The sequence below is a fragment of the Lycorma delicatula genome, chromosome 5 (assembly GCF_047948215.1).
Source record: "Lycorma delicatula isolate Av1 chromosome 5, ASM4794821v1, whole genome shotgun sequence".
Taxonomy (NCBI): Eukaryota; Metazoa; Arthropoda; class Insecta; order Hemiptera; family Fulgoridae; genus Lycorma; species Lycorma delicatula.
The window spans coordinates 53888065-53902363 of record NC_134459.1 but is presented as its reverse complement, the minus strand read 5'-3'; positions in this window follow the sequence as shown (position 1 = coordinate 53902363).

Below are 14299 nucleotides of genomic sequence, written 5' to 3'. Positions count from 1 at the left end.
AAATATGTTCTACAATTTAAAGATATTTAAGCACATGCAACTCCCTCCGGAAAGAGGAGCACATTGCTTCCTCCAAACACTAGGGCCCTGGAAGGCATATTCCTGTTAGGCCAAAAGGCACTAGAACTGAAAGGGCTTCAGGGGATGGACTGAAGGGGAATCACGCCAGGAGTACAAAGTTCATATGCACCTGAACTCCCACATTCAGCCCCGTTCAATTATTTCTTTTTGGTCTAAAGAACTGAAACGCAAATAACAACTCCGTCCATAAATAAAAAACAAAAATCTATAATCGCCACTAAATAAATAATGACCCGTTCGATAAACGAAAGACCCAGCAGCAAGGGACATTCATCCAGGCTCTGCGATTAGTAGGGAGATAATAAAGTTCCGCTATCCTTCTGTTCTGTTCCTTAAAGATATATTTGGGTAACAGAAGAATTAACTCGTAATCTACCAAGGTAACAGCAAACATCACATTCATCATCAGATTCAGTTACTACTGGTGTGGGTTACAGATAATTAAACTCAACAGTAGGTAGGTAATTTTGGTGATGTAATTAAGCTTAAGAAGTAACAAGTGGCTTTGATAGTATAACTTAAAGCTAAATGAAACTCATTCATTCAAGGAATATCCACACAAGGTTGTACAATCTCTTTATTGGGAAGTAAATGAATTACTTTTTGAAAACATTTCCTAATAACGTGTTATTACCAAAACATATTAGCTTTTAAGAATTAATTGCAGATTTCACATAAAATGTTAATTTTATTGTTCTGTTTGCTTTTTCTTCTTCTATATTTTCTTTAGAAAATTAATTTGAGAGGCTGTGAACAGTCTGCATTAACCAGAAGTCTAGACTGAAAAGTCCAGATTAACAGGTTTATACTGTATTTAATCTATAAATTATTTTATAATTGATTCATAATTTATGCAACTTACATTTATTATAATAGAGAAATTATAAGATAATAGTGTATAAAATAATTTCTAATTTTGCTATTATCTTGATTGGACTACATATCTAATATGAACTTCCATGCTGGAATGATCGGCATCCTTCCTCTTCAACCATAAAGTGCAGGGTTCAAATCCAGACAGATTTCACATTTTTATACAGAATAAAATTCATCTCATGTTCCACAACATGATTCATAGTTACAACCAGAATAATTATTACTGAGCATTAGACTGTAATTACTCTAATAATATTTCTAATATTGAGGTTACCATGAAAAGAAAAGCTTGTCTTTGAAGGGTTCTAATTTTCAAAAACACCTAATGATAAAAATTGAGCTTTATACTTTATTAAAACTTATTATTTTCTGTGATATTATTATTATTATTATAGTTCCAATTTATTTAAAGACGATTTTAAAAAAAATTGTACACAAATGGTGTCCTATTTTTCATCTGCTTTCTTAATAGTTTTACATTCTGTGATATCATTCTAGATTGTGTAAAAAAAAAATAGTATTTGGTGTAAAGGTAGAACACAATTTAGACTTGGTACTTTCAATATTTGCTATTTCACTGTTAACATAATGAAGCAAAACTGTATTTTTTTCTTTCAGACAATTAAAATTCCTAACAGTTTCGATATAAACTCTTGTTTAAAATTTTTGAAACTATGTAAGTACTTTAATAATCTTTAGCAAAAAAAAGTTCTTATTATTACCAAGAATTGGATTAGTGATTTAAAAAAATGACTGCTTTGAAACTGATAATCAGAAAAAAAATGTAAACAGGTGAATTTTATTTCTTTATACTAGGACACTATTGTTTTTATAAATTATCTTTTTTTTTCTTTTTTTTAACAATGCCTCTTATATTTAGATCTAATTTACTAAGCATTTGCCACCATTGGCACCATTAATACAATTGTATAAATTAAAGTTCCACTTACCAACAAGTTTCAAAATATATTTCCAATTATTTTCGGAGGTGTTACTCCATCATCAGGGATTTCTTGTAAGATGTTAATTCAGAATTCAAATGTATAATTATATTTAAATTAAAAATTGTTATGTTCATAATAGTCGGTCGTCAAGAAATAAACATTTTTACACCAATAAGACTGTAACGTCACATTCGTAAGATGTTTACGACGTTTTATATTTAATGATTTAACATCATTCTACATTGAGCAGTCCGATAAAGATTACTTGTCATAGGGTATGATAATGTTTCCTGCCTTTGTGGCAATCGTCAAACTTCAGTCAGTGCTTCACATGTATTGAGATGGACACCATTCATAAGATCTTCTGAGCTGCATAACCCACACGCAGGGATGTCTGCCACTTCTATATAGGTTTATCCAATTCTATATAGGGGAGTACTCTAGCAGTCATGTCCAGAAATGATCCTGAAACAGGCTACAGTGACACTTCGCAGAAGGTTGTGGGGAATTCTCGCATTAGGCAGCAATAATGAAGACCATTGCTTGGCATTAGCACTGGTCGCACGTTTTTTGTTTGCCTTTACCTTCACCTTGTTCTGTAATAATACTGAATTACCATACTGAATTCAAGAGGGGCCTGTGGTTGCAGTTTCTTGGAACCTTCTTTTGCCAATCTATCCGCCCTCTCATTACTCCAGACACCACTGTGACTGGGATTCCATTGCAGCATCATGGTCCAACCGGTGTGTAGCAGCTCTGCCATCATTTCTCTTCCTTGCCAGACGTCGACAGATATACTTGCCTCTAAAGAAGTAAATGCCCACACCGCCGCTTGCGAATCAACAAAAATAACTGCTCTATTTCCAGAGGCAAACCTTAGCTGTTTTAAGACCAGCATGATAGCGCGAAATTCACTATCAAATTATGATGCAATCATTCCCACCGGTTCCGATATCTAAAATTTTTGAGAGAAAACTTCGGCGTCACCATTATCACATGTGCCACTAGCAGATCCATCAGTGTAAATTTAGAACCAGTCTACAGCAGGGTGCCACTTATTAATCGTTTCCAGGACAATAGCTTTTAATTTTGTTGGCAGCATCTTACTCTTGCCCACAGATTGGACCTGGTACAACCTCCCTGCAGCTCTAGGTAAGGTAATATTGTCTAATAGCCATGCTGGAAAAACTTTCCTGTCTTCTATATCCAATTCATATGTCCTGGTTAACTCTTTTATCTTTACCAACAGGGACATTTGGGTCTTCAGTTTTTGGTGAGATGGCTTATAATTTTCCCAATAGTCTATGCCGAGGTAGCTTATTTGTTCACTGAACTTTATGGCTTCAATGTTTCTTTTAATTTCCAGTGGGTACTACTGGGTGTTCACTGGGTTTGGAGTTCCATTGTACCTATTGGAGAGGACCGGCAACAGAGAGGACCGAGTCAAGAGTTGCAGAGCTTGATTCTGGATCCTATTTAATTTTTCCAAGTTGGTACTAGACGATGTTGAGATAAGTTCACTTCCATACTCCGTAATGGGTCTCAGTTAAGTTGTGTAGGCTTGAGTTAGAACACTTTCAGTGGCTCAGTCGCTATTGAGTTTGTTTCTGGGCTAGTAAGGTGACCACGATCAGTTTAATGTTATCCAGGGGAGGCAGCTGATTCCACCCCTGTTATATATCTAAATGAAATCATATTGCAATAGTTTTTCAATAAAACATTGACCATTGGAAACAATATAAAAAGTCGGGTACATTTTATAAATAATTTTACAGAATTTGTGTAAGTTTCCTTTAAATATCAGGTGTGATTGGAAAGTTTTAAGACCGGGCTTGTAATTTCAAAATGGCAGTAGATGTAGGCTATTGTGATGAATCTTCTTCAAAATAGTCCCTTTCTGACTGAACACATTGACTCCAACTTGTTTCCACTTTTGAAAAGCATTCCTGGAAATGTTCTTTCTTAAGGTTGTTAAGAACCCTCTCCATATTTGGTCAGATGTTTTCAATCGAGTCATACAATTACCCTTTCTGAAACAGGCAGAAATTAGCAGGGGCTAAATCAGGGGAATAGGTGGATTGCAGAAGTACTGGAATTTGACAAAAAATTTCGCAATTGAGAATACATGATGAGCCAGTGCATTGTTGTGGTGGAGGACCCAGTACTTGTCTCGCCAGAGTACAGGCCTTTTCTTCTGCAAATTTTTACGCAAACACTGAAGGATACTTTCATAGTATTCCTGGTTGACTGTCTGCCCCCTAGGTGCAAATTCATGTTACATGATACTTGAAGAATTAAAGAAAACCACTAACATTGTCTTAATATTCAACTAACTTTGTCATGTTTTTTGGTTGTGGTGAAGTTTGACTCTTTCACTATGATGGTTTTGTCTTTGTTTCTGGGTCATACCCATAAACCCATGTTTGCCTGTAATTACCCTATTCAGCAAATTTGGGTCATTTTCAGTTCTATTAATCGGTTCTTGAGACACTTCAAGTCAGTGTTGTTTCTGCTGGTTTGACAACAATTTCGGAATAAATTTCAGACACTTGACCCATCTTTAAATCTTCTGTTAAAATTGAAAAAGTACGTGGAAACTTAGAGTCAATTCATCCAGCTATCTCCCTAAGTCTATGGTCAGAGCGCACTGAATTGCAAACTTTCAGAATGTTTTAGTGGTTTAAGTGAACGGCCAGTCCTGTGGGTCATTTTTTACTGTATCAAGGACATCTTTGAATCTGTTGAACCAGATAAAAACACTTGACCAGCTCAAACATTTATTCTAGAAAACTGTTTTTAAGAGTTCATCAATCTCTGAAGCTTTTTTCCAGTTTTTAAACAAAATTTTACATAAACTTGTTCTGTTTTTCATCCATTTTGTGAAATCAATCATCTAAGAACTGAAGACAAGAATTTACTAGGATGCATTCTATACTGAGCAAAGTTATCATGTTGATCTTTTCAAGACATTTCAAGGACAAAACAAGCTTCCCTTCTATACTCGTGGGCAAACCTACCTCCTCCTATTGAGTAGTGGCCGCACCTGTCTTAAAACTTACCAGTCACACCTCATAAATTCCAAATTAAAACATAAAGTAGAAAAAGGTTTTAATATTTATAAAACTCAATTTTTTCTTCCATCAGTTGTATATATGATATAATAATTAAAATTAGTTTTGTAAACTGTACAGGCAAAAGTTATGCTTTTGTTTGCTGTTACATAAATCTTAGATAACATTGAAGTGGTGTATTAGGCCTAGAATTAATGATTAGTTCCTTTATTATTTAGATAGTTATCAGCTGAGTACTAGTAATTCAGTCTAAAAACAAACCAGTTCAGATTAAGGAAAAGTATATCATTGAGGTTTAATAATATGAAAAGCATAAAATGGTTTAATAGTAAGGGAATTGATTATATAAATTTTAAACTATTTTTTTAAATGTAGCAAACTTTTCATTGTATAGAAAAGTTATTAAGTTTATCACAGGTGGGACCCAGAAGTTCCCAAGCAACTTATAAAAATTATTGAGCACCATCTTTAAAGTAGTCTCCTTCTACATGTATAACTCAATCACACTATCTTTCCTGTGATTGGAAACACTCTGCGAATTTTCTCATGACAATGAAGTCATTCATTACCTCATGCAAATAGGTCTGTGGCTCTTAAATGGGCTCAAAACATTGCCTCTTAGGTTGCAGTTTCATCTTCAGAAACAGGCAGAAGTATATTATGGGTCATACATCCTTTCCAATGAATCTTGCTCATTCCAAAAAAAATCCAAGGCAATTTAACGAATCTCCCTCTCCATGATTGCCAGTTTACAGAACTGCAGGAGACTGCGAAGGTTCCATATTTCAATTTTTCTTATTCTGCATAAGAATGTTTTTAACTGTGATGATATATTGGCTTGTCTCAATCCTGTCTTCCTCTCTCCCTCCCCCTATGAGATTCAAATGGGGAACTAGAAGCTCTGTACAACTGGAACTGAGCAAAGCTATGAGGTTGCCAAGGGAAAATTACTAGTAGTTTTTTCTTGTTGCCTTTCACTGACCTCCAGATCCTATCTCCTCACCGACTCAGTTTTCTGCCGGAATTGGGTACCACACCTTTTACTGAGATGCTCGGCTTAACAGAGACACCTCCAGTATGTTGGAAGTTGAAGAATTGAGATAACAGAGGCTAAAAAGGACTCCTTTGTTAAGTACTTATAATCACATATCACCCCGATTTTTGTCAGAGTCTTAAGATATTTGCATAGAATCAACCGTCTGAGTATACATATGTATCAGTAATATAATAAATTTGATGCTTCCATGGCGCAGTTGGTAGCATCTTGGCCTTTCATCTAAAGGTCCCGGGTTTAAATTCCGGTCAGGCATAACATTTTCACACGCTACAAAAATTGTCATTCATCTCATCCTCTAAAGCAATACCTAACTTTCGACCTGGAGGTTAAAAAAAAAAAATAATAAATTTAACAGTAAGTACGGGCAGTACTTAAGATATGAAGCACATCTCACATTTATAAGTTTAATAAGGGTTAATTGTTTTAGTGTTAATTGTTCATTTAAAAGCAAATTAGAATTTACAAGTCTTAGTATTACCAAAGAAGTGATAAAAAACACTATATATATAGTGTTATATGGTTTTATATATATATATATATAAAACTGGATAGAGGAACTTAGGAACTTTTGGTGTAAAATACAATAAGTGTTCTAATTGAAGCATTCTTCAGCGCCACAGAATGAGATGCTGGGAACTAAATAAAACTATTGTACGCTTGCGCTTACCTCTGCGCATGCACTGTTTCATTTTACTTAGTTCTACCACTCATTTAGTGGCGCTAGTTTATGCATCAAACTACCAATTTTAATATGTCCCTTCTCTAGTTATATAGAGATCAGTGTAAAAAATAAAAACGTCCCCGCGTTAGTTCGTTTTATTGTCCTGCGCAATCGTGGATGAATTTAGAGAGATAATTGTTACTGAATTTATTAAAAAAAGTTAAGTTACAAATTTATTTTTATCAGATACTGTAGAAAAAGATATAAAAACTAAAGACAATAATATTAATAATAATTAATTTATTAAACCTTAATGAGAAATAATTAATAGCTAATATGGAAAAGGATTTAGTTATATTGTACATAGGATTCGTCAGTACACAGAGTCGACTTTCTAACCAAACATAACCTACGCTCACTGAACTTGTTTAATTTATAAATTGCATACAGCTTCTTAACATCAGTAAACTAAACACAATAATTAACGGTACTAAAAAGTCTCTTCCCCGTTAGCACAACAGTACCACGATTTACTATGTTTTCGTAGAAAAATTAAAAAAAAAAATCAACCTATCACGAAATTAAAAGTTACAGTGAAAAAAAGTTTGCCCTTTACAGCACTGTTAAGCCGTTTCGAAAATTTACGTGTGCATGTTTTCTTTTTTTTATTGCTGTTTTAAAGTTCCTAAATCGGTAGTATATTTTTTGTTAAAATATTTGCCTTTTCTTGCCTATTAAAGGTTTTTAACTTTAACCTTTTCTATTTTTGTTACTACCTAAATGTATATTTTTATATATTACATATTTAATTTTGATAAAGTTTTATTTATTGTTTTATTAAATAAAGTAATCTTTATGATTTTATGAAAGTTGCATAATTCTTGAATCTTTTATATTGTATAGAAACTTGTTATATTTATATTATAAAGAAGAATAAATATTTAATACACCAATCATATCAAATTAATGAATGTATGTGACATATTTTGAATACATTAAAAAGATGTAAGTATGTGAGTGAGTGCCTTTAAATGGAATTTGTCAAATTATTTACTATTGCTACTATTTCTCTTGTAATTCTCTACAGTTTTCTTTTTTCAAATTGCTCATGCAGTGTTACTGCATATATTGCATTTCTAGTTTTAACATTGATTTTACTGTTTGATTATTTATTATATTGATGTTGCCATCAATAAAATTATTGTTTATTAAAAACCGTGATTGTAAATTAAATATTTTTTTTATTTTATCTTGATTATAAAAAAATAACCGTTAAATATGTAAAATAGTTGAAAAAAGACTTTTCTCACTCTTTGAATATATGTATTGTATTTTTCTTATACATTTTATCAACGAATTAAGTGAATTGATAGACAGTACTTGAATTAAAAAGAAATTGTTATACTAATATAATTATTGTACGGTAATCTAACATCAGTAGGGAATTAGACTTTAGTAATTTCATTAAATTGTAATTTATTAATTTTTTATTATTTTTTTTTTTAATTCAGAAATTTTGTATATAACACTGCCAATGCAATCATGATTTTTGCATAACTTCACTTAGGCCAAAATTTTTTTTATTACCTAACTTTTTTGTTTTAAACAATTTATATTTTAAATATATTTTAATCTAAAAATTTAAGATTTTTCGGTTAAAAATCATTTTGTTTTTAATTATTTTGTTGGAATTGAAAAATAGTTAAACTGTTAAAATAGTTAAACTGGGAATAACTGTTTGTTATTATATTAAATATCCAAGGTAATTCTCAGAAATTATTAGAAAAAGTTAAGTAAAAACAGCTATTCTTTTACAGTATCACAAATTTAATGGTTACACATTTATATAATAAAATCTATAATGCATCTACTGACAGAAAATACATAGTCTTAACATATATCAACCAACATAGAAAGTATTCAAGAAAGAAATTTACATCATGTTTAAACAGTATTAAATTTATAAACATAAAAACAAGATAAAATAACAAAATTCAAGATAGACTGAATGGATAATTCAATCAAATACTTAGTGGGGTTTGTTATCTTTGCTAAAGTGACTCATTATTGACAACATTGTTACTAGGTATTCCACAGATGACGTCAATAAATTAACTCTGTAGAGTCTTTGGAAAAATAATAATTTGAAAGTCGTTTAATTTTAAAGTGTTTTCATGTTTCATCATGCTCTCCAATAAGAGACTTTTTTGCTGTTTAAGTAATAATAAACGATTAAGCTTTTATTATATATGTATATATATATTTTTTTTAATAAAAAAATAACTTGTAATATTTAAATTTTACTGATATAGTGTGATTAGTGAATTATAGTTTGACAGTGAATTATTTTCAGCTTTAGTGTGAACTATTTTCTCACCTAAATTTGTACCTACAGATTATCCATTTGTATTCAAACATATAAATTAATATATGTATTTCTAGCTGAAATATCTATATAATTTTTTTTTATAATAGTATATGGATATAGTTTTTAGATATTATAAATTTGTGTTCACATAGTTTTATATTTGAGCATAACCTCTGATCGAATTCTTAATCCTGCATAAGTTATGCGAGTTCTGAGGGTACTAATTGCATCTTTTGTCAAATTAAATGTCTGTACATTTTCCTCATTTACTAATTACATTTCACTGTTCCCTTTTATTACTAGTATCAGCATTTTTTTGCCAGCCTCCATGGTGCAAGTAGTAGCGTCTTGGCCTGCCATTCATCCTGAGGTCCCAGGTTTGAATCCCGGTCATGCATGGCATTTTCACATGCTACAAAATTGCCATTTCATCCTCTGAAGTAATAACTAACTGTGGTCCCAGTGACTAATTGAATTTCCAGAGATTTTTTGTTCTTCCTTAGGCCTTCCATATACTCGATACAATTTGCTATATGACTGTCAGATCAAGTTATAATTTAAGTTCAAGCAATAAGTGACATGACAGCAGAAAGGCTTTTTTTGCTGCTCTGGTTGACAACATTTGAGTGATAATTGTCACCGTTTGCTTTTCAGCATTCATTGGATATATCACATTATATTTTTCTGTTAATTTTGTTTATTTTTTTTTTTTTAGTGAAAATGAAATTTTAGTTTGTATGATTCTCAAAAACAACAATTGGTTAGTTTTTTAAACGATGAATGAGAATAAAAACTTGAACCAATCTATAATAATGCGTAATATATTACTTTATTTTATATAATATAAAAAAGCAACTTGTTTTTGTTTTCGGAATGTAGATTTTATAGTAGATTTATATGTAGATTTTTATCAGTGTGCGCTTAGCTGTAAAACATTTAATGCTTGTTAAATATACTCATGTTATTTTCGATGGCAATTTTCTTTTATCATACATTTTTAAAGCATAATCATCATATGCAGTTAATAGCTATACAAAATAATAATGGTTTAATGAAATGATAAACGAAGTTAATTCATTTTTTAAGAGCTTTATACTGTTTACTTGCATAAAATAAATTAAAAAATATTTTATGATTTATTAGAATTCTTTGTTGGTTTTTCTCGATTTCTTACGGTGAATCACTCTATAAATAATCACATCCACTCAACACCTCATCGTCATCTTCACTAAGATTAGATTCAGAGGAATCATTTTTGAAATTAATAATGAGTTTATCTACGTTGATATCAACAAATCTTCTACAGTTTTTCTTCTTGTGTTTAATCATGTTTAATACACTTATCTGCCGTTACCTTAGTGATACCATTTTCAAATAAAACTTCTACACCACTAATTATAAGGTTTGTTATTCCGCGCTACAAATTATTTTACTTGGAATCATATGGCAGTGGTATGGTGGAAGCTGTAATACTGTATGTCCGTTTGCTTCAGCCATATCATCGATTACATACTTGTTAAATTTTTCTTTTTTTTTTAAACTTCTTCCAGGAGTTTAACCTTTAAAAATGTAGAATCAAATGAGATTTGTTTTTCTCAGCCACGATACTATATCTGCTTTTAGCCTTGATGTATTCGAGATTTTTTCTAATTTTACACTATGGTGTGGTGCATTATTCATAACAGTAATACTATTCGGCAGAATTAATTTCATAATCGTAATAAACCAGTTTTAAAAAAATTATCTTTAATATATATTTGTGGTAATTTCACTTTTTATTGGATTCGAAAACTAATAATGCACTAACATATCCATCTTCTTTCCTACAATCAACTGTTTTCCTTTGATACTTGCTAATTTTATACGTAAACCAGACAGAAAACCCTGCTTAGATGTTGCAACAGAAGTGTCACACCAAACTTTATTGACTGAATGACCTTCATTCACCCAAGTTTCATCCAGATAAAAAAATCTTTTCTCCCATTTAAATAAAATTTGTTTTTCAAATATTTCCTTTACCAAATCTTTATGTCATCTCTATCAACGATAAAACTATTTCTAGTTTTCTTGCAAATTTTAAACTCTTCTATAAAAGAAGTTTATGTAAACTAGCCTGACTTAATTTTCAGTAAATCCGAATTATGTTTGACAGTTGAATGTACTTTATTGAGTGTGGACAATTCATTTAAAAAAAAAACAAAACTGTGGACTTTAGATTTGATAGTATTGTTATTGTAATTGTCAAGTTGCCCTAAAACGGGTTTTGAATATTTTCTTTTTTTTGGAGAAATACTACCCCATATTTTTTCTCTTCAGCTCACAACCTCTTGATACTTGAAATAGATACAGCTGTGAATTCAGATGTAAGCACTTCTACTAGTTCATTTTTTAAAATAGGGTATTTTTCACAAAATTTATTGATACTCGTTTAAACCAAATTAATTACAAAAACAACCTTATTCGTAGTAACTTCTATCATGAGCAGTTAACAACACCACAGTTAAAATAACAATGAAGTTTCACAAGACCGAGTAATTGTTTTTAAAACAGTGTCATAAAACTATAAGTAGCTATGAAGTACTACTTCTGTTTATGTAACATCATACATGATATGTACCAAATTGTAATTCTAATACTTGCACTTACACACAGAACGTTAATTTGCTCTAGGCCTCAAGTAGAAAATAATATGAATATTATAAAATTAGGAAACTGAAAGTAGTATAAATTTTTCAGTAATAGTGCATTGATTACATTGCTGTAGACCTAACATTTATAACTGCGTAAGGTTGTTATCAACTGGTTAAAGTTGTTATATGTATTTGTGTTGTGTATTTACGTGTACCACACACATACATGTTTATTTCAGGCCTCAATGTAGAGTAGACAGAAAATAATGTTAGTTCATTGAAAAGTATTGGTTTTTTTTTGCATATAATCAGTATATAATTTCCTGCTATTTTAATTTTAGTAGTTATTGTAATATGCATTGTGAAATAAATCTGATTAAAAAAACCACTTTATCGAAAAAAATCTTACCATATTTTCATTCCAAAAATAAATGGGGTTTTCACATTATATAAAGTAATATCATATGTTAAGTGTTATTATAAAATTGATTCTACTTTAACAACTGATTTTTGGTTTTGAGAATTGTACATTTTCATGATCATCATTAATTTAGTTATAGGCATTCATTTCATCTTATTCATTAGCGATTGTAGATCAACTTTTGTGAATTCTATTCACAAAAGTTCTTTAAATCTTTATCTGAAATTAGAAATTTTTCAGTATTTTTTTGAATTTAAAATTTTCTGTTTGTTAATCTACTTACACCGTCTTCTCTTTTCTGTCAAAACATTATTTTTTTGGGAGCAGAATTCTCTAGTTCATACAGCAAAATTTATAAAACTTTAATTTTAAAATCTTGATTTATGCATGATAATATTATACAAGGAATTTTATTTACAACTCTTGAACACAAATATGAAAAAGAAGTATAAATATTTTGTAGTAATGGAGTCGTTTTTTTCATCTTACAAAATTCTTGAAAAATTTGGAATAAATCTGAAATGGATGGGAATTTTAATCACTTTTTTGTGGGTTTTCCCATATATCTTTCATTTCTGTATATATTTCATGTTGATTTATATGATGAAAATAAAATTAGTTAATTTTTTCCTACACTCTATCAATACAACTCTACTGGACTATCAGTTTACCTTAAGCAAATATTCATATAATTGTTAATTTAACAATAGGTAAATAGCTTAACCTCTGCGTACTTCGAACATTTGTAAAGGACAAGGTTAGCATCAACCAGTTGTCCACATTGAGGACAGATCCCAGAATCAATCAGACCGAATTTCTGCAGTCTGTCCCTGAAACCGCCATGGCTGGAAAGAAATCGCGTCAGAATATTTTAATCATTAAAAAAAGACCTCTGATGCATGAACAATCCCCACATAGCTTAAAATGATTGAAAATTTTCGTTTGCCAGAAAGGGGTTTTTGGAAAAAAATTTGTTTAAAGTTTTTCAAAACATTAATTGCATAACTTTATCGACAGTTGTATGCAATTGATTGTCAGAGTTTTTTTTTTTTATTGGGGGTCATGTATCTTTTTATTCTTCCTATAAAGTTTTCTACTCCGATTTCTATTAATTAGATTTCAGTAATTCTTTGTAAAGGCAGAATTTTTATTATTTATCATTCATCATGACGATTTCCTGTTATGTACTGGTCATGATGAATCATCATGTTTCCATACCTATTATTACTTATTTACTGTAAGGCTATATTTATTTACTGTGATGCATTAGTTAGGGGATGCCATTGCCTAGTAAATTATTAAAATTTCTTGTTAATTAATTAAAATAAGATAATTTATCCATTGTGATTTATCCTGAATTCAGTTCCTTTCTAGTATCTTAATTTTTTTTAATCAATATCTAATGTCTCCATCTTTAAAAAGTCATTATTGTAGTTAGTTATGTAGTTAATTTTATCAAATTTTAACCTTTTTTAATCCCATGTTGCTGTATTTATTTTATGTTAACCATTCATTTTTAATTGAGCACGATAGATAATTTTTATGTGTGTAAACATGTAAATTTTGCTGTTATGTGATTGTATTTTTGTTATACCGTATTGATGTTTTTATGAAAAATTTTAAGTGATTTATGTATACTATAATATGTGGTAGTTTTTCATATTTATAAAAAAATAAGAATTAGTTTGATTATTTAATATTCCAGTCCGAAATCATATCATTGTATACAAAGAGATTTTTGTTCATCTTGTACATATGAAAAGATAATTTCTAAATTATCATGTAATCAGTACAGATTCATTAAGGTGTGAAAAAATAATTATGTAAATGAATTATCATAAATTTCTGTATGCATGCACCAAACATATTATACAAAGGTTTTACTGGTTATTTGTTTTTAGCATACACACATAATGTATACTGCAGGTTATCTTATTATTATAGATAACACTGAGATAGTATTTAAGTGTTCATGTCAAAAATTGTAATAAATATTAATTTATTGTTTTAATAATTAGTTTATGATTATAAAAAAAATATTAAAATTAATAGATTGCACCCAAGATTTTATATAGATATATATATATTTACATGTGTACACATATATGTATGAATGAATTAAGTACTTAATGTTTACAAGTTATTGATAATTAAATGATTTTTTTTTTTTAATTTTCATTGTTACTGATG